The sequence below is a fragment of the Nicotiana tabacum genome, chromosome 20, assembly GCF_000715075.1.
Source record: "Nicotiana tabacum cultivar K326 chromosome 20, ASM71507v2, whole genome shotgun sequence".
NCBI classification, from domain to species: Eukaryota; Viridiplantae; Streptophyta; class Magnoliopsida; order Solanales; family Solanaceae; genus Nicotiana; species Nicotiana tabacum.
In genome coordinates, this window is record NC_134099.1 from 77544327 (window position 1) to 77571995 (window position 27669).

The 27669-nt window shown below is 37.4% G+C and overlaps 1 pseudogene; it reads right to left on the reverse strand.

The window, feature by feature from the left end:
* Positions 1-2568: 2568 nt before the first annotated feature.
* Positions 2569-4975, reverse strand: LOC107827097 (cyclic dof factor 3-like; annotated as a pseudogene).
* Positions 4976-27669: the final 22694 nt, after the last annotated feature.

Sequence of the window (27669 nt, forward strand, 5' to 3'; positions counted from 1 at the left end):
TCGGGCAAGCTTTAGGAACCTTTCTTTCTCTAAGGCCATATTCATCACATTTTTTAAAATATTCTCTAAGTCTACTTCTACGGTTTGAATAAAAAAGCCAATTAAGAGCCATTCTAACCTTTTCAATTTCTAAATTTAAAATTCGCATACCATCACCGACAATTAAATGATAAATATGACAAATACATCTAACATGGAATATATTCCTAAATGCAGGATTTAGTGTTGTTGTAAGTATGCCTATAGCACTAGTGTTACTAGAAGCATTATCCATAGAAATTGCAATTATTTTATCTCTAAAGCAAAAATATCTACAAATATCTGCAACAGTATTAGCTATAAACTTACCTGTGTGACGTGAATTAATTATTCTATACGCAATAATGCGTTTTTGCATTGTCCACTCCTCATCTATCCAATGACTTGTAACAGTTAGACAATCACAATCATTACCACTTCTACCAATATCAGTAGTAATAGAAATCCAATTAGTTATATGAGTAAATAAATACCGCAAATATTGTTCATATTCATGTTTATATTTATAAATATCGCTCTTAACTGTTGCTCGAGGCCAACCTTTATAAGCAGGATTAAAAACTCTTCTAATATAATGCACCCAATTAGGATTAGAAGGAAAAGAATAGGGTAAACACATAACGGTAACCATCTTTGCTAATTCTTCACGATCTCCATTTGGATCGTAATATAAAATACCTCCGGTCACAGTGTTAATTCCTGGTTGAACTAGATTTGAACCTGTACTAGGGCTATCCGCAAAATCTACACGTGTCCCCTCTAGCTGCGCTTTCATTTGTAAATATCTAACTTTATCTCTAGGGTGTGTTTTTATGTGCCTAGTCAAACTACCCGTGCCGCTATGGTCTCCAGTATATTTATGCGCCAGTAATTTCCCACATGTTTTACACTTAGCCTTATTTTGTTCTCTTACTTGAGTAAAAAAATTCCAAACTAATGATGTTTCTAGGCGTTTAGGAGGTTGTCTATTAAAACTAGGGGTTTCTACAGGTGGGTCGGGCGGTACATCAGTTGAGTTATTAAAAGGACTAGTAGGTGTATCATCTAAATCAGGTTGGGTTTCATCTTCATCCTCATTTTCCTCATCATTTTCAAAGATAGTTTGATTAGGATAAAGAGCATTTATAGTTTCTATCATCTAAATTTTCACCTGGTGCAACATTATGGCAAAATTGACTATCGGAAAATTGAAAACAGAGGTTATCACTATCAAGAATAATAGGAGCAGCAGGACGTCTACCAGGTCTGGGTCGGGGAGCCGGGGGAAGGGTAGTAGGTTGGCCACTACTTTCACCAGTTTTAGCTTTTCCCTTACCACCAAACATTTTTATCAAAGGTGTCATATTAATTACAATTATGCAAACTAAAACACACAAAAATATATTCTTAAAACTTAAGAGTTGAAACGAGTTTACCGAATTGCCGAACAACTTCTTGAATATTGAAAATCGTTGAAGACTTGAATACTTCAATTCACCAACTTCACAATTTTTCACGAAATTTCAACAATAAAATAAGCAATTATAGTAGAGAGATTGAGAGAGATTGATGAATTGGTGAGTAAAAATGAAAGAATGAGGGGGTATTTATAATTGAGAATTGGAAAAAAGTGTAATTATATAAAGTTTGGGGTTAAAATAAAGTTTGGGAGCCAAATGACTATTTTTGAAAGTTCCAAACGGTCAAAATTGCAGCCCAACGGCTACTTTTTAAATTTTTGACCGAAAGTAGCCGTTAAAGGCCCGGTAAGACCGGCCCAGGCCCACCAGCCGATCCCGGGCTTAGCGATCCCGGGCTCATGGGCTATTTAATGTGACCCGGCCCGCCGCGGGCTTTTTGCACCATTAAGGACCGGCCCGCCAGGCCCGTTTAGCCCGTTAGGACCGCGGGCCCGGTCTGGTCCCAGCCCGCCCACCATACAACATTATGTATAACAACGGTATTTGGTTTAATTTGCGCACACCTTAATTATTTTTCGGGTACCTATTAACTTTAATTAGCACAAGTCGGGTAACTCTGTCCTCATGTTTTACATAGATGAAAACAAATCATTTAACATTTTTTGTCGATGTTGGAAATTGAACCATACTTGTTGCCTTATCTCCACTGCGCCTTGAGCCGAGGGTGTATCGGAAACAACCTCCCTATCTTTATAAGATAGGGATAAGGTTTGCGTACACACTACCCTCCCCAGACCTCATTTATGGGAATACACTTGGTTCGTTGTTGTTGTTGTTATTGTTGTTGGAAATTGAACCATAGTCTCCTATATTTTTCACTCACTTCATTGATCGTTAGGCCAGATTCCACCCTTAGATGTTCCTATGCTATTTCAGTTGAGTCCCAGCTTTTGCCTATCTTAAGCAGTTCATGCAGCATATCTTTGCAGTTGGGAGTTATTTTAAAAATATTTCATGAGTTTTTATTTATAAGACCTTCCTGTTGATATTCAAGCCTTCATGATGTCTTCTTTGAAACAAATCAAGAAGAGGCACACTCGTATAACAACATCAAAAGTTAAACACATAATCTGAAAAGGCTAAAGTATTATTTAGATCACCAAGAAAATGGAAAGATGGAGCTGCTTTCCAAGCTACTTTTGGCAATTACACATTTGACATCTGGTGCATCCAAATCTCTCTCTTTCCTTTTCTAATGGTCAGCTGTATAATGTTATATACATTGAAGAACACAAACCAAGTAAAACCAAGGTAGCTGCTCGCTCCTAGTGTTACAAAAGAAGGATACTTACTTCTGTCTATAATAGCTTCCGAAATCATTCCCTGCTTCTGTTGGAGGACTTGAAAAATATTAGCCTCTCTTAGTGATACGCGTATCGTGATTAAGCAACCATCAGGTAGGAAAACTAGCCGGCATCTTTCGGCAGGTGAACTGACTAAAAGCTGTATTTCACAGGGCTGCATAGCTTCTAACTCACTTTAGGCTTTTTCCTGGAAGCTGAGGGACCTAGATAAGGATGCAGGGTTAGCCTGCAACATTGGAGATGTTGTGGCAGTATGATCTTTTTTATCACTTTTCGGTTGCAAGGCCTTAAAAAGACCTCCCCTGCTAAGGGAGTCGTATTTAATTCCTAGAGTTGACCATATAGAACTCTTTGCAGCTTCATCAGGATCATCAATACGCAAAGTTTTTGGGACCAAAACAGACGTTTCTGAATTCTTTTGCTCCGATGGTTCTTTCTCGTTGGGACTGTTTGATTTAAGCAAGTCCCTTTTCCTTGAATGCTTCTCTAAAGGTGAATTAAGAGTAGATCCTGACCCTTTTGGGTTCTCGGTTGGCGAGGGTGGAGTCAACCAGGGAATATTCCATGGATCAAGCATATTGCAATTCCAGTAGGGTGGAGGACAGAATGGCAATGGATATCCGGGCGGGCAGATAGCTGGAAGAGGAACTGCAGCATTCCATGGGTAAGGCCAAGGAACGCCGGGTATGCAAGGAACTAGAGGTGCGAAGCCATTTACATTTGGAACGACTACCTCATTGCGCCTATGAGTGCCTCCATCGACCATTGAAGTTTATGTAGTGACTGAAGATCCACTACAACAGTCATCCCCATTTTCTCCACCTTTGCGAAAGGAGTTCTTGTTTTCAGGTCCGTAGAAACCGTTATGAATCCCATTTGCTACCTTTTTCTCTGTAAGGTTTAGAATAGAAGCCATAGATTCACAAAGAGGTGAGTCAGGCCCAAAGGATAGTACAGTACCATTTGGTTTGAACGTTGGATGATTAAATCCATTTGGAGGATCGATTCTTGCCACTTGGAGGGCTTCAGGGATTGTGATCTGACGACAATGCGGTGCAGAAATTTTATTCTTGCGACGACCAGCTCCCACAGGCACATTCCTCATGGTACCGCCAGCAGTCCAATATCTCTGGCAGCTCTTGCAGAAATGTCGAGGCTTGTTGACATTGTAATTGTTATAGTAGCAAACTTTGGTATCCATACTATTACAACGGGGGCATGGGAGAATTTTGTTTGGCTTCTTAAGAGGTTTCTGCTGAGAATTTGATGCATCGTTCGGATCATTTTCAGTCTTGGAGATTTTTAATGCAGGTGAATCTTCATCAATATTAGGAGTTTTTGGATTGTTGTCTGATTGACAGAATCAATACTATGTCAAAAAGAATAAAAGGCAAACAAAACAAGAGAGGAAAACAATAACACTGAAGAAGAAAAAGTCTTATTTTAAAAATTCTTAACCAAATTAAGCAAAAGAAATAAAAATCATAAAGTAAACATTGGACCATCAATTGCAAAATGGATTATTTGGAACTGTACCTTTTCAGCTTCTTGAATTTCTTCATCTTTCTCCTCACTGCTTGCTTTCTCATCCTCTAAACATCTATCACAGTCAGACCCAATAATCGTCTCGCTAATTGTAACACCATAGCTAGCATTTCCAGAGTTCCCGTCGCCGGAATCTTCGCCGGAGATAATCAAAGGCAGCACCTTTTCGTTCTCCGGCAAAGCAATCTTCTTGCCAAACAACTTACTCTCTGGATCCTTCAATTCCCACATATTTAAAAGTTAAAAAAAATAAAATAAAGTCTCTTTTCTAGTAGTATTTGAGTAGTCGTCGGAGAATCAGAGCTTCCAGTTAAAAAATAAAAGAAGAAACTTAAAGGGTCCTTCCGTAATAGTGGTGGATTAGTCATAGGAAAAGGTGTCACCGGCGAGTCGTCGGAAAATCAAGATCAGAGATTCGATGTGTGAAGTAAACTGTTTGAAAACTGAGAACTGTGAAAAGGTTTAAGGCCTTGTTGGCATGGTCGAGGACTGTGATTTTGATTAGGGGTTTAAAAAAAATGACAGCGTGGGGGGTTTTAGGATGCCACGTCATCACACAATTATTTTCTCAGCCACAAATTTTATATACTGACCTTTTTCTGAAAGTAATACTACAATCTTTCTTTAGATTCGGATAGCTGCACGAAAGTTGGGTTCACCCTTGGCTCAAGGGCGTTGGGTCAAAGGATTCTGTTTGAAACCCACTATTGATGATGTGGAAGGATATTATTGGCTACGGGATGGATAAGTTTGTACTTTTGGTGAGAAGTTTCATGCTGAGAGAACTGCAGCTGTGGAACTCATCATCAGTTAATAGAAGGGAGAAATTGAAGTTTTGTCTGAACCAATGGGATTTTTTTTTGTAAAAGTTGCACGGAGCGTCCTATTTGGTCGCCCACATTTAACCTATACTCAATTATTAAAATTTTTTAAACTTGTATCCACTTTTTAAACAAGTTCAGCCCTCTTTCTCCTCCTCATTCTCCTCCTTCGTTTTCTTCTTCTTCTTCTTCTTCTTCTACTACTACTACTACTGTTGGTGCTGCTATGAAACTTCAGTTCATATGGATGAACTTTCTGTTGCTGCTGTTGCTGCTGCTATGTCCAGTATTTAGCTTTCTCCCATTTTAGCTTTCTCCCAATGTTCAACAATTGAAAGCTGTTACTTTTACTAATGGTCTTGTTTTATAGGAGTATTGCTTTTGAAATTTCCTAATAATTCCATTATAGCAACTGGATCTTAATAACAACTTGTTATTGTTGTTTTAGAACTTCAGCTCTAAGAATGCTGAAGTTCGGCAAATATCAAACAAAACTTTAACTAAAACATGCTGAAGTTTAGCTAATAGAGAATAAAACTCCAGCTTCGAGAATGCTTAAGTTCAGCAATTACAAACAAAAATTTCAGCAAATAGAGAACAAAACTTCAGCTAATAGAATGCTAAGTTCAGCAATTACAAACAAAAACTTCAGCCAACACTTGGTTCAACAATTTTTGCTACTTCAGGCCCGTCTACTAGAATGCTGAAGTTTGCGTGATTGCCTTTGCTACTTCAGGCCCGTATGCCTGAAGTTACGCATAAAAAGGGTACATTTGCAATTTTTTTTGCAAAGCGGGTATAAGTTAAAATATGACCCAAAAAGCGGGTATCGATGCAAATGCCCTGATTTTTTTTTATTCTTTTGTCAAATCCTGGAAAGTGGCCATCATCTCTCCTTTAAGCAGATGATATAAAATATGCATATTAACGGATCCAATTGATATTGATTTTTTCAATTGCGGATAAACAAATTAACCTTTCGTCATTTTTTATCGGAGGGGAATTACATATCTATATTCACAATAAAAGAACTAGTGAGACTCCCTTTCTTTTGATATCCCCAAGCTTCGATCATAGGGATCAATTTCTAGTCGTATAACTTCATAATAATTCTGCAAAGCTTCCGCGTAATTTCCTTCGGATTGAGCCGACATCCATTACGATCGTCATTCAATTGAAAGAATCTCCATTCCAGAACTTTAAGTGAGATTTTTACCTCATGCGGCTCTTCCCTTATGTGCAAAAGTAAGGTAAACTGGACGGGTGATCCAGAGTTTGATCGAATCATACAACTTTATTAGAAGACTATATATAGAAGGTAAGTTAGAGTATTATTATTGGACCAATGAATTTCTTTGAAGATATTTGTTCTTTAGCTTGAAAAAATTTCAATTTTTATAGCAATATATATTTTAACCAACACATGAACGTTAGGTGTATATCAATATAATGTTTCCTTACATACGTTCGAAATTTAATTTTTTTTCCTCAGCTTTGTATATAGTTGAGTTAATGAATTTACATCACTATAAAATGATTCTACATTACACTTAATTATGAAATGACACTTGCTGCTATTTTTTTAAACTCAAACTAAGAAAAAGGGACCTCCTCTTTCTCTTACCAAATATATAGGTGAACTAATCATTTCAATTTTCATGTAAATAGTTCGACTTAAATCATTCGCAACTCAAATCAGTTTTTGCCCCGCATAAAAATAAGTGTCTATTTTGTTTCTCTTTATCCATTTTAAAATCAAAATCATTATATACTTATCCATATTTATTCGAGAAAAAACCGAATTGCTATCTATTGTATAAAGTTAGATTAGGTTAGTTTCTGATAACGATGTCAAAAACTTGTTAGTTATTAAAGCACACATAAAACATACATGGTCCACAAGTAGTAAAGTAACTCGAAGGATATCGAATCCATAGAGACTTATATTAATTGCTACCTAAGCAAACAAAAATTTATTATCTGTTTACTGTTGTCAAAGAGTAATGGTTATGACCAAACTAATATTGCAGAATTTAAACAACTACTTAGCCAAACTAATAAGAACGCAAGTGTCTGTAATTTTCTTAACCAATTGAGATGAAGATTCAAGGGTTGTGGTCGGGTTATCAATCTTATTGAGTCGTAATTACACCCGTTAATTCGAATAATCTATAGTTGCTAGTTGACCAGATCATGTATATGACTAGCATGCTCCCGCAATACTACTCATCTATTCACAATATATCAATCCTATGTCTCTATGGTATTGAATCTATAATGAACGAATATAATACATCATTCAATTGAGTGAGACTATCACGACCTAAACTCCCACCGGAACCGTGACGACGCCTAACACTTCTTGCTAGGCAAGCCATCCATTGCACAATAACAATAACTAAATTAACATAAGCTTAATAACCTCAACAACGGTAATATCATAAAATATCTGAGAAAAAAAATAATACAACTACAATCATCCCCATGATCTAATGTCAACGAGTACATGAGCACTACCGAATCTCAAAGAGTTTGCCATCACATCTTTGGTTGGACTCACCACCCAGTTTTCATAGTCATTGTCTGTTTTCTGGGATGCTGGTATTTCCAATACAAGGAGAAAGGATCCATACTCGCCTAGCTATGGTCACTAAGGCTTTAATAGAGGGGATTGAGGGGCAAACTTACACTATTGTCCCTATGATTCTGGTCGATATGTATCAGGCTTTAAACCGTTGCAAAAAGGGTATAGGCATTTCGAGGGTTGCAATCTGTTGCTGCAAGTATGGTTGTTAGAACACCTTCAGAGGGGAGAATACAGTCAAGAACTTCCGCGACGACCATGGAATGACCACATAGCCTATCACCATCCGAAGAGAATGACTTTTATCCCAAACAGGTTTGCGCAACTGAAAAATGCTGTGAGCTGGGCACACTTCTTCAGCAATCTGACTGATGACAAAGTACATTGGATGTTCGAGTGGTTCTCTAGCAGTGAATTCATCATTAGGTTGAGAGATGCTCCTCATCTAGTGTTAATCGGATTAAGGGGGATCTATCTTTATGCTCCTATCAGTGTTATGAGACAAGCTGGGAGAAAGCAGGTTATACCATAAGTTTCCAAAATGGTTCAGTACAAGACAGACTTCTAAGGGAACACCATTCCATTCAAGTTCGAGGCACAAGATATGTGGCATTAAAAGGTCATTGTGGAGAAAGATAACATCGAGCAAGATCGGTATCATGTCGGCCATGAGCATTTCTATCCATCATGGTTGGTAGATGATATAGCGGGGGATGTCAAGCCAGGGATTAATCTAAAGAATAGGGTTGTAGATGACGCTGCTGAAGCACAAGTCAAATACAGGATGCTGCACAAAAGGGTTTTCGAGTCCGAAGCCATGCATTTGGAATAACATAAAATGGATATGGAAGCACTTAATGAGTGGAGAAAAATTGCTACTAAGTCAACAGAGAGGTTGGAATATTTAGAACTGGGGTTGATGGAGCTTGAAGGAAAGATAAGAAACAATGTTACAGGCTGTCAAAACATGGATGGCAATGAAGGAGGGTTCCTAGAAAGGGCGTATTTGGTGTTGGACATGCGCGACCTGGGGAGTCTGATCGATGGAGCAAAGAAGGACAAGCATGGAGAAGGTCCATCTAGGACCTAATAGATTAGGAATGATATGTTTACTTGCTTTCTAGACTCGTTTTAGACTTTGGTTGTAATAAGGCAAATGCTATTAGTGACTCTTTATAATTATTGTCGTTCTAGTAGAGATTTGGTTTATTTATCATATTAATGAAATGACGTAGTTATTGGCATCGATTTTCTCCAAATTTATATGTCACTTAGGCCTACATCGGGCATAATGAGGTCCCCAAATTAGGACACGAATTTATAATTCTGCAATATGTGTTACCGCAAACATCCTTTTAATACTCCTCACTGACTTGTTTACCTTTTTTGTTTTCTTCTTTTATCTATTTTTGTTTATTTCCATCCCCTATTGGTTCGTGCATACTAGAATCATCAGCATATTATACCAGATCTAGAGGTCCTCCTCCTCTAAGTGATCCTAAAATCAAGGGAAAATCCAGAATGGATGATGCGAGTGGTATCAGGAAAGACAATGCTACGCATGCAGAGAATGTCGAGACTTCGGATGGTCAGAGTACTCCGACACAAAATGACTTGGTTTTTATAGTTGGAACAAAAGATACTGGAGCTAAAAGGGGAACTTGAGTAGATCCGGAACTTGACAAACCTTTCCCTTAACCTGAATGTCCCCGACGTCAACCAACAAAATGCCCAAAACCTTATACCTTCCCAGAACACATAAAACCAACAAAACCCTCTCACGCCTCATCAGTATGTCACGCCCTCTCAAAATACTAATCCTCTACCAGTAACTACCCCTCCACAACATCATCACCATCCAACCCAGTATCCATAACCCACCACCTACCACACTTCCCAAAATGCACCACAACCTACCCCTGATCCCAAAAACTCAACCAACGACCAACACTACACCCAAAATTTTGGAGTCCATCAAAGCAACCCCATATATGTGGAAAATCATAGCCCATACCCTATAACAAATCCTATAGATACCTGAATCCGCCGAGAAGGACCTACTCATTAAGAACATGGCAGAAGAACTCAAGAAACTTACTAGTCGAGTCCAAGGTGTTGAAGGTGGCAAAGGCATCGAAGGTTTGGATTATGAAGATTTGTGTATTCAGCCAAACGTAGAACTACCAGAGGGTTACAAACCTCCTAAGTTCGAAATGTTCGACGAAATAGGTGATCCGAAGGTATATTTGAGAACATATTGTGACAAGCTCGTAGGGGTTGGCAAAGACGAAAGAATTCGCATGAAGCTGTTCATGAGGAGCCTCACTGGAGATGCCTTGTCATGGTACGTCAGTCAAAACCCGAAGAAATGGGTTAACAGGGTAAGTATGGCGTCAGATTTTGTGGATCGGTTCAGGTTCAATACAGAAAATGCACTAGATGTCTTCTACATTCAGAATCTTAGAAGAAGCCAACAGAAACCTTCTATGAGTATGCTACTTAATGGAGGTCAGAAGCTGCAAAAGTGAGGCCAGCACTGGAAGAAGAACAGATAAATAAGTTCTTTGTCCGGGCCTAAGATCATCAATACTACGAAAGGTTAATGGTTATAAAACCATAAATTTTCCGATATCATCAAACTGAGAGAAAGAATAGAGGGTGGAATTAAAACCGGAATGGTGACAAATTTTGAGGCATTACAAGCTACAAACAAAATCTTCCAGACATAAGGTATCTCTAAAAAGAAAGAAGTTGGTGCAGTAATGGTAGCCCAAGGTCCGAAGTCTCCCCTCACATACCAAACACCACCACCCACATATCAGCATTCACCTCCCAAATACCAACAACCCGCCGCCACTTACCATACTTATAATACCTAACCTGCATATTACCACTCACCACCACTAGCTCGCCAAAACTACCAAAAACCCAGACCAAATTTCGACCGTAGACCACCCAGATAAGACACTCCTATTGCTGAACCCATCGATCAGTTGTATGAGAGACTGAAGGTTGTCGGTTATGTCACTCCTATTCCCGTCATTGCCATGGAAAACTCCTCTCAATGGGTTAATCCAAACAAGACATGTGACTATCACTCGGGCATGAAGGGTCATACTATTGATGAATTCGCACTTTGAAGGATAAGATCTAGACGCTAATTGAAACCAAGTTATACAAGCAAAAGAGGCCGCACCAAATGTCCGCAACAACCCCCTCCCGGATCACAGAGCGAAGGGGTAAATGTGATAGAAACCGATGAAGAATGGGATTCGGAAAGTTCAATCGAGCTCATTCGTAAAAGGGATGAACCTAAAATATCTCCAGTCATTCTCACACCTATTGTGGTGCAGATTCAGTCACCAATTGAGGTTGAAGTCGCTGCACCAACCCCATTTAAGGTTGGAGTAACAATGCCCTCAGCCGCGCCAACTCCGTTTGAGGTGGAAGTGACCACACCCTTAACTATGACGGTAGCACCTACACCGTCCTTTAATTCCAATGCTATACCATGGGACTATAGTGTAGAGGCGAGAAGGAAAGAAAAAGGGAAAATAGAAGAAATATGTGTAGCATAAGGTATGACTAGGATCGGTAGGGTTTACACACCCGAGCATTTGGGAGGAATAAGTAAAGAAGCCGCTCCCAAGAAGCCTATCATTGAAACTGGCCCGGATGATCTTTGGAGAAAGGTGCAAGCAAGAGAGATTCTGTGGTTGATCATCTGAACCCCTGCTCAGATATCCATTCTATCCTTCGTGAAAAGTGATCTTATGTCTTTTCGAGGCGCATAGGAATGCGTTGATAAAAGTGTTGAACGAAGTCTATGTACCCAACAATATCACTAGCGGAGAAATGGCCAACATGGTGGGACAGGTGTTGGAAAGATATAAGATTACTCTTCACGAAGAGAAACTGTCGCCCGATGGGCTGAGTCACAACAGGCCACTACATATCACGGTACAGTTTGAGGACAAATTCATTGCCAGAGTCCTAATAGATGGGGGTTCAAGTCTCAACATTTGTCCGTTGACTACTTTGAAGAGGTTGGGTATAGGTTTGCATGAGATACGAGCAGGAACTATGAACGTGAAAGCATTTGATAGGTCCCAAAGGGCCACAATCGGGGAAATCAACCTATGTTTGCAGATGGGCCCGACTTGGTTTGATGTTGAATTTCAAGTATTAGACATATCCGCCACATACAATTTGTTGTTGGGTCGATCGTGGATACATGCTGCTGCGGCCGTAGCCTCCACTTTACACCAGGCTGTAAAATTTGAATGGAATCATCAGGAAGTAATCATTCACGGGGATGGAAGTAATCCCATTTACACCAATAAAACTGTTCCGACTGTCGAGAACAGAAGGAAGTTAGGTGGAGAAACGTACCATCACACTGAGCGCGTCAATGCAATTGAGAAAGACAAATGGTGGAGTAAAAAGATTGAAAGCATATTGTTATGGATAGGGTACGAACCCGGTAAGGGTCTCGGCAAGAATCTCTAAGGGATCACCAAACTGATACAACTAACGCGCCATGGCAAAACTTTTGGGTTGGGGTATGAATACACATGGCATGAGTATTATAATTGGTAGCCGCCATGGCATTGTCCTTATTACCCACTTGAGCAGCCAATACCACATCTGTACTAGACATTTCAACAGACTGATGTGATATGGGGATCTGAAGAAGATGAGGCTTTAGCTGGCCTAAGAAATCTATTTCTGGACGATGAAGACATGGACTGCAATGCAATAGTTGAGGAGGAGAAAGAGGAAGACCTTACAATTCAGACTGTTGGAAAGGGAGTTGTTCTCAAGAACTGGACTTCTGCACCATCCCGGGCCCGTCGAGTTCCTAGGTAGCCTGACAATTATCATGATTTTTTTTATTTTAAAAAGAAGCAATTTTCAGCATTTAAGACATTTTCAGTATTTTGTTTTAGATGCATTTTGTTTTGAAAGAATTGCTCAAGTCATCGAGCCGTACTTGTTTTAATGTTTCATGATTTATCTAATGCATTTCTATTTTAGTATTTATTATTATCCTTTACATTTTTCTCTCCACATCATTATTATTACTTATCCTGATGAACCGATGACTGTGACATGTAATGAGACAACACAACATAAGGATAGTGATTCAGAGGAAATAGAAGAAGAAGAAGATATAATTCCTAAGGAAATTGTCAAAGAGGTGGAAAATTTTGAGAATAAGTCTAAGTCCAATTTGGACGAAAACGAGGTAGTCAATTTAGGAGATTATGAAATAGTCAAAGAAACTTGCATAAGTGTATACGGTAAAATCAGAGGGTCCAATTTTCCATCGTTATAATGCCTCGAAGGCTCAAAATCACGGTGGAGTTTCATCCCTCGAGGGCCATCGACGCTCGACCTCGGGACAGTATGAGGCCAACGGTTACAGGAAGAAAATGGGGAGTTCCCAAGGCGTGAAGCTAGAGCCGACAAAATCTGTCAGGCTAGTCTGAGCCCGTATCGTGACATTAGTTAGGTGTCCCATATTCATATCTTTGTAATAAATGCACTTGTACTATATTGGGATTCCCCTCTTATATAAAGGGGATCCTTGTCATTTTGTAAACATCTGTTGCTCCATACTAAATATACAAGAACATTCTCTCTGCTCTTTAACACATTCTCTTGGTTTTGTTATCTTATTTATCGCCCATATTTATTGGGTTCTACTTATTATTCATCATTTATTGCTTATTATTGGCCATAAGAGCTGCCTTTGATCTATTTATAACTGTTGATCACCATCGACCGCCTTTGATAGCTCCCAGCCGAGCTTCAGACTCGACCCCGAGGCCCTCGTATAGGCAAGCTTGAGGCCCCGATTGACAGCGATTCGGTTTGATTAACCCCTCGTCCTTAAGCTCTTATTTTGTTTCTTAGTCTTTCATATAGCATCAACTGCCTTACAACTAGCATAAAAATAGATCACGTATTATTAGAACCACTAAATCAAATTTAACTGTTTTTACCATTTTCACAGTAAACAGTTTGGCGCCCACCGCGGGGCTAAAAATAATAGTGATTATTTTCTTGCTAGTTTAGCTACATAACGCAAGTTATCTTTCACGCTTTTTCTTGCCCAAGGTGTAAGCACGTGATTTTTGCCCAATATGAGAATTACTCCCAAAAATCCAAAAATAAAATAATTTTTCTTTGGTGTGCAATTTTGTGATATTTTGTGATATTTTGAATAATTATTTGTATTTGTCTGTGCGTGTTTATTTGATAAATTAATAAAAAATACAAAAATATGTCGCATTTTGCATGTAGGATTTAATTCTACAGTTGTTATTAATTAAATTTGTTTTACAAAAATTAAAAATTACAAAAATAGGCATCGTTTGCATTTTTAGCATTTAATGTCCAAATATACAATTTTATGCTTAATTATTACTTAATTGTGCGTTAATTATTATTGGGAGTTAATTTGCGCTTTTATAACTTAATTTAGTTCTTAATAATAGTTTAAGTATTTTTTATAATTTAGTTTTAGAGAAATAAAAGAAGAAAAGAGAGCGAAAATATAAAGAAAGTCGGAATTGGGCCTCTTCTTCGATTTCAAGCCACCGACCCAAAAAATGGCCCAATCTTCCCTACGACCCAGTCCATTTCGAACTGGGTCGACCCAGTCCATAATCCAAAAGACCCAAACCCCTTTGTCTTACATTTTGCAACACAAAACAAAAGAAAAAAGAAGAAAAAACCCTAAAAAGACTAAGAAGTCATCCGCCCCCCCTCCTATCTTCTTCTTCTTCCTCAAGTTTCTCCAAGGTCATCCATGGCTTCCCCCTCAAAGCTCAACCATGGCTGCCCAACGTCACACTCACACACACACACGCACGTCACCCTCACGACCCCGGCTCAACCAAACGACCTCCAAACGCGACCGAACCAACAACCAATCCATCGAGCTCCACCATGAAAGCTCACAGTTGAGATTTCCGCGACTACTTCTGTCTCCGAGCTGCTGCATCGCGCTCATCATCTTCAACACCAAGCTCCCCGCGACTGCCCGTCACAGCTTCTGCCATCGTCATCCATGGTGGTTGCTTTCATCTTCTCCGTTCTTCGTCAAAGCTCGAGCTTCGACCTCCATCCATGGCTGCCGTAGATGTGTCTTTTTCGCTAATCGAGCTGTTGCTGCCTTCTGCTTGTGACGGGCTGCCATTTTTCGTTTTTAAATGATGCCAAACAACTACCTTCTTTGGTCGTCCGTTCGTGGTCGTCTTCGGCGTCAAGTTATCTTGGTGCGAGATTCGTTTCCGGACAGATTATTTCCATCCAAGTTCATCGTCATTCGCTCGATGCTTGGGTCGTCAAAACAGTCCGTATGTATGTCGTTCGATCCGGTTAGTAGATTTTGAGTTTTATGTTTGTCCGTATTTTGTTTTGATATTTTTCGAATCTAAAATCGGCGAATGTTTGTTTTGTTCATGTCTATGCTTAGATATTTGATTTTTGGTTTTGTTCATGTTCATGTTGTTTGTTAAATTAATTTTCAGATTTCAAAATAGAAGTTTAATTAGTTGTTTTCATATTCATTTCATGTTTGTATTATTGTTTAAGTGAATATTTGTTAGTTTGATGTTTGTTAGATTCAAATTGAAATTTAATTAATTATTTCTTCAATTTGTTTCATGTGTTTATGTATTGTTAGAAATTGTTAATATTGTTAAGTTCAAGTTTAAGTTCATAATTGTTTCTTCGTCGATCTTGTTATTTGTCTAAAGAATTTAGTTATAATAAGGGAAGTATGTTGGTTTTAATCATTTGAATCCATCGTTTTTATTTTTAGATTTAATTCATGTTCATATTATGTTTGTTTGTTCTTGAATCCGAAATTTGTATAACTTGATTTCTTGTTTACCATTTGTGATTATTTCTTGAATTTATCTCATAAAGTTTAATATAGGAATTGTTGGTTGTAATGTTGTTAGAATTGATTTTAAGTTCAATATGATTGAAGTTAGAAATCTAAATATACTTGTTTGTTGTAGTTGTTGAATCCGAAAATAGGATTGTTTGTTGCTAAAATATTGTTCAATCAAATTTTAGTTGTTCTTTGTTGTTCAATTTGTGTTCATGTGATTTGTTGTTGAAATATTGTTAAAATCATGTTCATGTGATATTGTTGTTATGATGTTCATCCGTGTTCATATTGTTGTTTGAACATTGTTAGAAATTGATCATATTGTCTATATTTTGGTTAAGTTTGATTAATTGATGTGTTATAGCTGATGGGTAGTTTGGTAAATTTGTAGTACGTTCAGGGGTAGTTTGGTAATTTCAGTAAGGTCGTGAGGGGTAGTTTAGGAATTGTACATTTTGAAATTGTTTATTTGAAGCATGGGGGACAAAATGAAATGGGGTGGGTTTTGATATAGTTGTTTAATATAAAGGGGGGACAAGATTTAATTTAAAGGGGGAATCTTGCATTATTTTAAATGAAGCATGGGGGACAAAATATAATGGGGTGGTGTGATATGTTTATTTAATGTAATGGGGATGAGTGGAAAGATAATGGGTTGGGTAGAGAAAAAGTATTGATTTAATTGATTAAAAGATTTATGGGATGAGATTATATATATGAAGTCTTGAACACAAGACAAGAACATAAGAGAACAGAAAAGATACGAGAAAAAATACACACACAGATAGAGAAAAAAAACGGACAGAGAATAGAAGAGAGAAAATTCCGAAAAATATTTAAGCTTTCAAAATAAAAATAAAAGCTAAAAAATCTACTACTTTCTTTCTTTGTTTGAAATTAGTATTAATGGTTGTTGTTTCATTTAAAGCTTAAAGCTTTTGTTTTTGGGATTACTACTCCACCGGTCTGTACTGGGTTGTTACTGTTGCTGGGCAGTTGTTGATGTTGTACTGTTATTACTGCCGCTGATTCTCATCTTCATTTTCTTGCTTCCAATATCAGGTACATATCTGTAAATTCATGTCATGAAAAGCTTCAACATGACATATTAATGAAGTTCGGGAATTATAATTATGTTTTCCATTCGTTCAAGTTCATTAGTTTAAAATTTGGTTTTGTTTCAGGTGATTAATATAGTAGTATGTTTGTCATGATGAATATAAGATAATTGTTACCTCTTAAAGTTCGTATAAGTGTTGTAATAATATCACCTATTTCGGAATTTTCATTAAGTGAAGTCATGATTGAATTATCAAGGTAGGGAACATGACATAATATGGGCCATTAATTACATCCCGTAATATTGTTAGCTAAATGTAAAGTAGAATGGAAGTATCAAGAAATTACATTATTAGTATATCTTGTAAAAAATCTGATTTTGGTTTAGATTGATATAAGTTGTATGTTCATATATGACATGATGATGAGTATATATATAATCATATATGGAAGGTGATTTGATATAGCTCGTTACGATGTTAGAGTGTTATGAATGTTTTAGACGGACAATTGTGTTGCATGTAAGATAATTTTATTCAATCGATTTGTATAATAATTCCCTTTCTTATCAACTTGATGCCTATCTACCATCATAAACAAATTAATCAAACGATTATAACTTTGGATTAAAAACAATTAATGTAGAAGGTGATTAGGTTTATAGATTATAACATTTTTTAGCATTCGCTTCAAATAGAACAATGAAAATTCTTCAAAAATATCACTTCCTTACATCCATTCTTTCCCAATTTTTATACGTAATTTGCATGTTGTCTATTTGGGTAGGCAAATATTGTATTCACTAAATGGTAGTATTAATCACACGTTTATTTTTACTCCACAAATTCGAATGGTTTGAGGAATATAATTCATGCGCGAAAAACATAAATTGCGATCAACGTCCAATAAATTGTAAATTCTTTTTAAGGAATTTAGAGACTAAAAGAATATTTATTTCTCATGATGTTCACATAAAAATACGTGGATATAATAAACAATTTGTAAACAAATTTATACTACCGTCAAGAATATTTTTGTGATTAAGGATACGTTCGCGTAACCTAATTATATTTCTAAAGGCAATTCGGATTATGCGTTCGCGCAACTTCGATCGAATATTTAATAAAAGGGATTTCTCGGAGAATATCATTATTAATTTCATAAAAACCCGAGATGTGAGGTTCACTACTTAATTATACCAAAAGGGCGAATGTTCTTGATTTTATTTAAAGCATAATTTCGAAAATAATTATTTTAATAAAAATATTATCTATATTATTGTGTACACGTGCGCGTGACACAACTTCGCATGTTTTAAAAAATATAATTTATAACACGAATATACGTACGCGTGATTCGATTCAAAGAAGGGACTTTAAATCTAAATAGAAGCGGTAACAATAAAATCATGCAATAAAAAATGTATTTAGCAAATCAAAATAATCAAGCCGAATATAACAGTTGAGCGACCGTGCTAGAACCACGGAACTCGGGAATGCCTAACACCTTCTCCCGGGTTAACAGAATTCCTTATCCAGATTTCTGGTGCGCAGACTGTTAAATAGACAGAGTCATATTCTCCTCGATTCAGGGATTAAAACCGGTGACTTGGGACGCCTTAAAATTCCCAGGTGGCGACTCTGAAACAAACAAACAAATCCCGTTTCGACTGTCCTTTAATTGGAGAAAAATCCCTACGCACCCTCGCGGGCGCGGAAAAAGGAGGTGTGACAGCTCTGGCGACTCTGCTGGGGATAAACCCAGAACCACTGGTTCAGGGTTTAAGAATTCGAGCTTAAAATAATTGTTATAGTTGGCTTTATTTATTATCTGATTTTTTTACATGATATATGCCCAATGTGCTAAATGACACTTTTACCGCTTTAATATTATTTGAATTATGAATATATACAACTGCTACGAAACCCCCTTCTTTCTGAGTGTTCTAAATTTATGGTGCACACGTGCGCGTGGCCCACCTTTCTGTTAAAGTCATACCAAATAAGACGAAGTTGGGACAAGTAACTAGGCCGGGTAGACTTTCGTGCTCCCGGTATGTTGCCCCCGCTTCGGCTCAAACTGTCCGTTTGGGTAAGCCAGGGCTAGATCAATATGCCTCAGGTTTTTTTTCACTTAGAATAACTCAGCTTCATGCCGGATCCCTAGTAGGAGCGATTGTTTGCATCACGTGCATTTGACTTTGGAGACTCAACACAGGGGTTGGGTCTGTCTAGGACAGGTGTACCAAAAAAAAATGACCATCCTGATGCATCTTACTTGCTGCTACTTGCGCATTTATTTGATCCGGATTTGTGTGTTGACTGACTTTTGAATATCATGAATAATATTTTAAAATTGAAAAAAAGAAATAGCGGTTAGGGAATTGACTGTTTATTTTTGAAAAAAAAACCAATGCCCAAATACTGTCAAAACTCTGCCGAAATTTTGAGAAAATGAAAAAAAAATGTCTTATTAGTTTGTTTTATTAAACCAAAGAAAAAATAGAAAGAAAAAAAAATCGTTGTTTTGTCTTATTTTTCAAAAAAATATATATATATATATATATATATATATATATATATATAAAGGAAAATAGTTTGTCTTCCCCTGAAAATGACAATGAAAAAGAGTCTTACTTTTAAAATAGTTTTTTTTTATTCGTTTCTGAAAAATTCAAAATAATAAAATAAAAAGAGTCGCGTTGAAAGTGGTTTTATTATTTGTTGCAAATATATATATATATATATATATATATATATATATATATATATATATATATATATATATATATATAAATCCAAAAAGTTTTTCTTTATTTCCAAAAATGTATATATATCTTTATTTGTTGCAAAAATATTTGTCCTGCCAAAAAGTCTAGAAAAGTTTTTTTTAGACTCCCAATTTTCAAAACAAAAAATCCAAAAATATTTTCCATTATTGACTTCTTTAAGAAAGTCTTTTTAATTATTAAAAAAAAAATATATAATATATATAATAAAATAAAACAATTTCGAAAATATTTTCCTTCTTCTTTAAAAATTGAAATAAAAATTCAAAATTCAAAAAAAAAATAATATTTTTTTTAGAAAGCATTTCATTTATTAAAGGTAAAATTCCAAAAAAATATTTTCTTTCTTCTTGGAATAAGAAAAAACCAAAAAAAAATCTTCCTTTTACTTTTGAAATTCTCAAAGTTCAAATCAAAAGAAAAGGAATTCTTAGAAGTCTTTCTTTCAAAAAGAAAATCAATCAAAAATTCAAAAAAAAATATATATACTTCATTTCTTCTTTCAAAGCAGTTCTTTTACAAATTCAAAATAATAATAATTTAAAATTAGTTTACTTACTTTATTCATGACCTGCCCGAACTACGCGGGTTTGATTCTCACCGGATGTGAGATACGTAGGCAACCCTCATCGGGTCCAACCCCACCTTTTTGCTAAAATATCCAAAAACCAATAAATAAATAAAAACGTGTCAAAATTTTAATTTTGTCATAAATAAGTCGGGTGGTGTCTAACCTCCCCTGTTGCTAAAAATAGCCGGAAAAAAATATGTAAATTTTAATTTAGTCATAAAGAAGTCGGGTGACGCTGTTTTATCAAGACATAGCCGAATGTTCCCGAAAGGGACGCCGGAAGGCTGACTTTGCATAAACAGCCACCTTTGGGTCATTTTTTTAAAATTTGGTTCAGTTGACCCACACGGCCTTAAAAAAATCTTCGTCCCCGAGGCGCTGAAGGGTCGTGTTGCAACACCTGGTTTTTATTGTAATTTGAAAAAAAAAACAAAGAGTCAGCGGTCAGGTGAATACCGTTTGAATTTTGTCATAATAAGCCGAGCCAGCTTCGGCCACGTCTTAAACCGTTCTTGCCGAAATAGCCTCAGAGTATCTTTCAGTTGTCGAAAGGCTATTTTCATAAAAGAACGGACAAGTGTGTAAAGTGTCATAAAATAATCCTCTCCGGCCTCAAAATTTGGAAGGGGCCACATTTGCAAAAATAACCGTTTGGTTGCATTTGTCAAATGGAGAAAGGAAGCTGGCCGTTTGTTTTGGAGTTTGTAAAACTTTTGATTATAATATGTGGGTCGTTTGATTTTCAAGTTTGCAGGTCATTTTTAAACCTTTGAAACCCAATATGAAAATTGAAAAAAATGATTAGTATTGCTTATCTTTTATTGGTCCGAACTACGCAAGGTCTGATTCATGCGGGGTCATGATACGTAGGCAATCTCCATACGATTCGACCACAACAAAAAATGAAAAAGAAAATGAAAAAAAGGGAAAAAGATGTTGCTAGTAATAAGAACCGACTGAGTCCATTCTAACATGTTTTGTTTTGAATTGTGAAGAAAGTTGAGTTGGTCGGTTTGTTCAGAGGGTTCAACAAGAGTCTACTGTGCCGGAAAAATAGAATACTGAAACAGCAAATGACCGGAGTGTGTCAAGCATGGGCCAGTGGGCAAGGACAGCCTTGTCATGAGTCACAATTTGCGTCACAACAAGAGCAGTACCACTCTCCTAAGTACCACCCGTACTCGTTTGATCTTCCTGCAAAGATTGAAGAGCCTGCCCGAAAGATGGTACAAGAAGAAATGACCCAAAGAGTGAAAAACTTAGAACAATGGTTGAAAAACAGGCAAGGGTTGTCTGGTCAAAAGAGTGTTGCCTTCAAAGATCTATGTATGTTCCCTGATGTCCACTTACCGCCTGGTTTCAAGACTCCCAAATTTGAAAAGTACGATGGACATGGAGATCCCATTGCCCACCTGAAAAGGTATTGCAATCAAATGAGAGGTGCGGGAAGAAATGAAGAATTGTTGATGGCTTATTTTGTGGAAAGCCTTACGGGAGTAGCTTCCGAATGGTTTATGGATCAAGACACGTCTCGCTGGTATGTCTGGGACGACATGGCACAAGCATTTGTCAAATAGTTCCAATACAACGTCGACATTGCCCCAGACCGCATTTCCCTTTCAAACCTGAAAAAGAAACCAAGTGAAAGTTTCAGGGAATATGCCATTAAATGGAGAGAGCAAGCAGCTCGAGTTAAGCCACCCATGGATGACCACGAGCTAATAACTGTCTTCCTTCAAGCGCAAGAGCCAGATTACTTTCAGAACATGATGTCCGCAGTTGGCAAATCCTTCTCGGAAGCAATCAAAATGGGAGAAATAATAGAGAATGGTCTTAAGACAGGAAAAATTATGAGTCAAGCAGTTTTTAAAGCTGCAACTCACGCTGTCCGGGTTGAGTCTGATAATTTTTACGACACAAATGAGAAGATTGAAGAAATCATGATGACATCAGGGTCAAGAAGAGGTCCTAGGAGAACATCTCGAAGGTATGAGCAGCCTCCTAAAGTTATCTATGAATCCCCTGAGCAATATTATCCCCCTCAGAACCTACAACACTCTATTGTTCCACCTCAGTATGTTTCCCGACCACCAAAACGCCCCAGAAGGCGAGCACGAGCGTCACAAAATCTCCAGAAGCCTCCACATAACTTTCAGGTGCCCTATAACCCCCATCCAAGCCAGAAGTATAAAGGGGAACGAAGGTTGAAAGATAATTTTACACTAATAGGAGAGTCCTATGAAAGCTTATTTGAGAGGTTAAAGCATCACGCCATGATTGCATCTATTCCTCCAAATCATCTGGACACACGTGCAAGAAGCTTTGACCCTTCTAAAAGGTGTGAATACCATTCCAATGCCCAGGGGCACAATGTTGAAAGTTGTCGGGATTTGAAAAAAGAAATAGAAAGGATGATCCAGGAAAATCTGATTGTGATCCAAGGTAATGACACCCAGAATATCGCGCAGAATCCTTTACCTGCACATCATGATGCACATTTTATGGGGAGGATGCCTGGTAACATGGGATTTTAGAGTCATCCCGGAAAGCCACTAACTGATGATAATGATATCGAAGTTGGAAATGGTCTGGACAATACTGCAAAGCTCAGTGGCTAAAGATGCCAACTTTGATAAAATGGGAGGACGCTCCGTTCCTTGGTTAGCAAGAGAGAAGCTTGTGGTGGCTTATTTTGTTGTCATTTATGTTGTACGGATTATTCTTAGGGTTGTAATCCGAATATTGTCTTGTGTCAAACCTTCTTATCTTTCCATTTTGTCATATCAGTTTGTTTGAGTTTTGTCAAGGCTGTGTTAGGATTTTATTCTGCTTGTTTTGTTTGTTTTATTATTCAAACCATTTCGCCAGTAGTCTAATACAAAAGCCGGTCTTTTATTATTTCCAGTTTTCTTTTGATTAGTCCTTTTATCATTTTTATTCAAGCGCCGATTCTAGTGACATGACATGCGCACACAGTTTGGGCCTAGTATATAAAGTTAATCATAAAACCCTGGGAAGGTGATCAAAGAATTTAAAGGAAATAAGAACGGTTTGAGATTATTTGAAGCCCGAGTCATGTGGAACTGGGGCAAGTAAAACATAAAGAAAACCGTTAAATGCAAGATTCGCCAAATTGGCATGAGGGTCGTGCATGAGAGTGAGAGTGTCGCCCAGCAGTGCTTTAGAAATGACAAATGAAAAAGCAAGTGTTTAACATAATTGTCAAGTCCAGCACCATCGGAAGAGACTATAAATCTATGTTCAATTGTGTTGTTTGCACTTGGCATGTTTTGAAGACTGGAATGACGAAGGCATTTTATTCTGCTACCTAAACACTTTATCCTTTGTTACCCCTTTTGAGCCTTATTTATTTTCTTTCATACCCCTCGTTCGGAATCAATAGCAACGACTAGGAAATACGAGCCTGGAAGGTAAAGAAAAAATCAAAAAAAAAAAAAATGAAAAAGAAAAAGAAAAATGAAAAAAAAAACAAAAGAAAGTCAAATGAAAAAAGAGGAATTGGGAACTACGTTTGACCTGATTCCTCAAAGAGGATACGTAGGCGCTTCACAGCTCGGTCATAGGGTGCATAGTGCGCATAATGTGCGTAATATGCATAGTGTAACAAAAAAATTTAAAAAATATATATAATAAATAAATAATCCCCAAGCAAGAAACTGGGGCAAGGGTTGCGCTTGTTATAAACAAATATGATTTCGAAGGTTGTAATTTTGAACCCCAAATTGATTTGTTTTTGAGCCTTTAATACCCTTTCTTTCTAAGTCTATCCAAAAAACCCACATTATGGTCCAAAGAAAGACCTTCTGATCAGTCTGCAAAAGATGCCAAGTTAGACAAATGAGAATCTTACCGACGAACATAACATTCTGTTCCACAGCAGAAAGGACTCTAATCTCCAGCAGAGAGAGTCATACCGGCAACACTCCAAATCCCCAGCTGGAAAGTGATATAAATGAGAGAGTCTTATCGGTGAAAATCTTCACGGACACCATAAGGCGATGAAAGTTGAGAGAAAAACCAAAATGAGAGAGACTTGATGGTGAAAACCTTTTGGGCACTACAAGTCGAATAAGATTGGGAATCAGATGGAGAATAGTCAAGGGAAGATCTTGAAAGACGATTGACGAAGGAGGATAGGCCACATATGCATGTCATGACCATTAGAGTCGGTGTCTGCGTTTGATAGGTTTTTATTTATAATTTCTTTTGTTAAAGAGTCATCTTTTTCCTTTGTCTTTTATTCTGTTCCTTTTTATCTTTCTCCTTTCATAGAAAATTCCCCAGTAGAGTCTGTTTGGTCAGAACCAGTGGGAAATGACTTCAAAATAGGCCATCAGCTTTCCAATTATGCAAGATGAGATCTGGCTAGTACATCCAAGTGGTATAGTCAGCAAGGAACGAGCACAAGGCCAGTGTCAAGAAAGATATCCCCAGCAAAAGGGAATTGACAAAAGGATTGACGAGTGTCAAGAGGGATATCCTTGCCAAAATCAGAGGTTATTAAAACCTCTAGGCCAAGGCCCGTGGACAAACAAGGAGAGCAATAAGCATGATTTGGGAAATTCATGCGAGACTAAAAGGTCGGGAAAATGCAAGTCTCCGAGCCATACCACGAAAGAAGAGGGATATCCCCAGCAGAAAAGGATTATCCCCAGCAAATAATATCATCCCCAACAAGTTGTGGGATGAAGAGCAAAAAAGGAGAAAGGGAAAAGCCGTCCCAGTGGAGTATCACAACCAACTACCACACTTTAAGCTAACAAATTTTGTTTTGAAACAGGTAAAAGAAATGGCATTGATGACAGAAATGCATGCCATAAAGGAGACTGTAAAACTGGGGCAGAAAATTTTCCTTTCATTTGGAAAATTTTCTGGAAGTCAGGTACCCATTTGAGGAAGAATAAAAAATAACACCAGTCTCAAGGGAAGTGGTCTTTGAACCAGTGTTGCCCCATTATAATAAGTTTCCAATGGAGGAAATTGATCCCCAGCAGACAGAACAAAGGGATGACATTTGTGCTCAGAAAAACAAAAGCCATTATCATCCCTAGGAGCTTCCAGAAGAATGAAGCATCGATTTGAAGGGATAAAATTTCCCAGCAACGTTATCCTCAACGACGTTATCCCAAGAAGATAACACTTTTATCCCCAGCAGTGTTGAGAGAAAATAAATTCTGACAAAAAAAAGAGAAAAAAAATTGAATTTGAAGGAGGGGAAGAAAGAAAACTACCGCAGTGGTATTATCCCCAGCAAGCAAGAACAAAGCAGCTCGAAGGAAGGAGAAAAGAAAAGAAGGAATTACGAAGGTAAGTTTCTCAAATCATTGATCTTTACATTTTTTTCCTAGGATAAAAAGTCCTAGTCTGATGAATTTCCCTCCCGATACAATCTTGGTCTGATGAAATTTTCTCCCAATATAAGATATCAAATCTTAGTCGGATGAATCTTTCTCCTAAGATCACAACAAAATGGACCTAGTCTGACGATTTATCTCCTAGAGTCAAAATCTTGGTCTGATGAAATTGTTCTCCCAAGATAAAATCTTAGTCGGATGAATCTTTCTCCTAAGATCACAACAAAATGGACCTAGTCTGACGATTTATCTCCTAGAGTCAAAATCTTGGTCTGATGAAATTGTTCTCCCAAGATAAAATCTTAGTCGGATGAATCTTTCTCCTAAGATCACAACAAATGGACCTAGTCTGACGATTTATCTCCTAGAGTCAAAATCTTGGTCTGATGAAATTGTTCTCCCAAGATAAGATATCAAATCTTAGTCGGATGAATCTTTCTCCTAAGATCACAACAAAATGGACCTAGTCTGACGATTTATCTCCTAGTGTCAAAATCTTGGTCTGATGAAATTGTTCTCCCAAGATAAAATCTTAGTCGGATGAATCTTTCTCCTAAGATCACAACAAATGGACCTAGTCTGACGATTTATCTCCTAGAGTCATAATCTTGGTCCGATGAAATTTTTCTCCCAAGATAAAATATCAAATCTTAGTCCGATGAATCTTTCTCCTAAGATAAGATATCAAATCCTAGTCTGATGAATTTTCTCCTAGGATAATTTGAAAAAAAAGAAGAAGTTTGAATTGAAAAAAAAATGGTTGAAGTCAGGAGCCCCCCCGAAGAATAGAATGGCGATTTATCGGTTGAAGTCAGGAGCCCGCCTGAAGAGAGGAATGACGATTTATTTTCAAAGTTGTTGTTGAAGTCAGGAGCCCGCCTGAAGAGAGGAAAGACGTTTTACAAAGTTGTTGAAATCTTGCCAACCTAAAGAAAGGAATGGCGATGTATGGTTTGAAGTCAGGAGCCCGCCTGAAGAAAGGAAAGGCGTTTTTAAAAATTGTTGAAATCTTGCCAACCTAAAGAAAGGAATGGCGATGTATTGGTTGAAGTCAGGAGCCCGCTTGAAGAGAGGAATGACGATTATTTTCAAAGTTATTGTTGAAGTCAGGAGCCCGCCTGAAGAGAGGAATGGCGTTTATTTCTAAAGTTGTTATTTATGTTGGGAGCCCGCCAGATAACAGAGGCATACATATCAGTCTTTACATTTCAGTTGTTGAAGTTGGGAGCCCGCCCATAGAACAGAGGCATACATTTTAGTCTTTACATTTCAGTTGTTGAAGTTGGGAGCCCGCCCAGATAACAGAGGCATACATTTCAGTCTTTACATTTCAAGCATAGAAGTTGGGAGCCCGCCCAGATAACAGAGGCATACATTTCAAGATCAAGTCAGAGGACAATAAAACAGCGGGTTACAATAGGAATCCCCAGCAGGAAACAATAAAAATCCCCAGCACCGGGAAATAGAAGGTTGCAACAAGAGGTCACAGTACAAACTCAAGTACATGTGTCAAAAGAAGAAAAGCACCGGAAGAAATGCAAGTAGACAAGGAAGCAAGGCAACAAAAAAAAAATTGTACTCTAGCCTAGCTTCTTGTTTTCTTTTAAGCATGGTGTAACAAGGAGATCGGTAAGCAGTGGTAATAGCATGCAACAACAGTAACAGTGCAGTCCAACGGTAGTCCCAGCTACCAAAACTTCCCGAACTACATTAACCTGATTCCTGTTTAGCCCAGGATATGTAGGAAACCTTTGAAGCAAAGGTTCGGTCAAATCTTTTTCAAAAAAATGCTTCACACAGAGTACTCGGATGGGCAAAAAATCGCTCGCTTTATCTTTGCACGAAAACCCTTCGTGTCTTCGGGCAAAGAGGGGCAGCTGTAAGCACGTGATTTTTGCCCAATATGAGAATTACTCCCAAAAAATCCAAAAATAAAATGATTTTTCTTTAGTGTGCAATTTTGTGATATTTTGTGATATTTTGAATAATTATTTGTATTTGTCTGTGCGTGTTTATTTGATAAATTAATAAAAAAATACAAAAATATGTCGCATTTTGCATGTAATAGGCATCGTTTGCATTTTTAGCATTTAATGTCCAAATATACAATTTTATGCTTAATTATTACTTAATTGTGCGTTAATTGTTATTGGGAGTTAATTTGCGCTTTTATAACTTAATTTAGTTCTTAATAATAGTTTAAGTATTTTTTAT